Here is a 2,233-nt window from a genome sequence, read left to right as displayed (position 1 = left end):
GAATTTAATATTAATTTCCATTAAAAAGTTCACATCTTTTCATTTATAACTTAATTTTTAAAGGTACGATTTTGATGATTTTTTACAAAAGCACGTTCTAAACAATATTCTGATGTTTTAGAGTTTACTAGGGGTTAATTGATGCATTAGAAAATTAGTTATGTCGTATAACAAATTGATCCGTATTTTACACAGTTTAAATAGGCAACTCCTGCCTCGATATACTGCTCGATAGTCATCAGTTAGACTCGATTGTCGATAGTGTCAAAATAATAGATATATTTTGAAGAAAAAATGAATTTACGATATTACTTATTCACCATATCCAATAGTCAATTGGATTGAATTGGATTGACTATTTCGTACAAAAAACGATTATTCGATATATCGGCAAAGGTCTACTATATACACCCCGTCGTGCAATTATTATTACTATAACTCACGCAGGATAATAATAAAAAAACAATAAAATCTATGATATTATATAAAATAATAATAATTTATGACACACAAAACTACCAAAAAATATTGAGAAGTATCAAATAAATTTTCTGTTGTATACTATATGGTAATAATATATGGTAATAATATACTCACACGTATTAGAGGTACAGCGATACAGCTACAGGTTAATGGCTGGATTCTGTGTGAGTTGGCTATAGTGTTGCTGAGACGAAATACAGTTGCAAACAAAAAGTGAATTGTCGTCTGGCGATTCCCAAGATGTAACAATGCCCTTAATATTGCTCACTCGCGCTACCTGTGCCGTATCGACAAACTTCGTCCATCGGGAAATGTATCGTTTCCGCCAAAATTTGAAATCACGGTATCCGCCAATCTATCTGCTATGGTAAAATTATTATAATACTTTCCATACATTTTTGTTTACATTTTTTTATTGTTGCGTATTACCTACGTGTGTATTACAATTTATATAATATTATGTAAATTGTTTCTATAAAAATAATACCTAATAATAACTATAGTACCTAACTAATTTAAAAAAGTGACTATAGGTGGCAGGTGCAATATAAATGATAAATTATAATATTTCGTCATGGTTTCTATTAATATCATAATACTGATAATAATAATAATAAAGTCATACCAAAAGTGACTTGTACATAAATGTATTATATATGAGTAATATTTTGTTTGTTTTTTTAATGTAATTAATTTCAACACACTAAACATCTTGTATAGCGAAATATTTTTTATTATTAAAATTATTTATAGTGTTTTACTAGTCTTAGGTAGTATATTTTAATAAAGTGTTTTTTTGCAGTGTATCGAATATTTAAATCGGCACTCTTTATTTTAAGTGAATTGCCCATCTGATCAGTGTCAATAAAAACGTTTAAAAATATACATATAGTATGGGGGGATTTATAAGACTGTTGATTAAATTGTGAATTAAACGATTCACAATTATTAGTAGTTTGCAATATACTTTTTGTCATGATAGGCCATTTTTTACGAAAATTTGAGTTTTCATGTATGTAAATTTCTCATATATAATCAGTATATTGCGAATATAATTGGTGTAACCGAAATACCTTACAAATCAAATAACTTTTATTCTAAGCAATACCTATTTAAAATATTTTTTTTTTCAATATGTAATTTGATGAATCGTGTGTTACATGTATAATATCACTTTTTTTTTACATAAAATATAAAGTTTTAAACAAGATTCAAATAGTTTTGAAAATTTCAAAACATTTGTAAACCATGTATTTAGAACACTTTTGATTGTAAAAACATTTATCTAAGTCAAGTAGTTTAAAATGTATGGTTTTTCTTAAATTATGATTTTTTGAAGTAGGACTCTATCTAAGACTCGTTAATTTGAAAAGTAATAACTTTTTAAAAAATATTTGAATAAGTACCTACCTACTTAAAATATTTATAAATAGCTAGTTTATACTTTTTGAATTACTTTTTGTTAAGAATGGATCAAGTTTATTTGGCAAAAATAATAAGATTTCAAAAAATTGTAAAAACAAACTACTTACATGACTTAAATAAATATTTTGACAATCAAATTTTTTCTAAAAACTATAGATTGACAAATTGGCTATTTTGAATTATATCAGTTTTTAAAATGTTCAGTATTAAAAAATATAATAAAAATGTTATACTATACGTGTAATCCAAGCGTCTGTAAATGTTATAAAATAAAAATATATTAAAAAATATTGATTCAAACTAAAATTATTTAATTTGTCAGGTC

General features: G+C 25.3%; 1 protein-coding gene across 1 annotated transcript in view; it reads right to left on the bottom strand.

Annotated features, from left to right (window-relative positions):
- LOC100161153 (glucose dehydrogenase [FAD, quinone]-like) overlaps positions 1-817 on the bottom strand; it is a 7,439-nt gene extending 6,622 nt beyond the window's left edge. Inside the window, exon 1 of the mRNA XM_001947877.5 lies at positions 598-817. The gene's annotated coding sequence lies outside the window, so the exon portion shown is untranslated. The remainder of the gene's footprint in view (positions 1-597) is intronic.
- Between the last annotated feature and the right edge of the window lie 1,416 nt (positions 818-2,233).

The sequence above is a fragment of the Acyrthosiphon pisum genome, chromosome X (genome assembly GCF_005508785.2).
Source record: "Acyrthosiphon pisum isolate AL4f chromosome X, pea_aphid_22Mar2018_4r6ur, whole genome shotgun sequence".
In the NCBI taxonomy this organism is placed as follows: domain Eukaryota; kingdom Metazoa; phylum Arthropoda; class Insecta; order Hemiptera; family Aphididae; genus Acyrthosiphon; species Acyrthosiphon pisum.
This window is presented reverse-complemented; position numbering and strand designations above follow the sequence as displayed.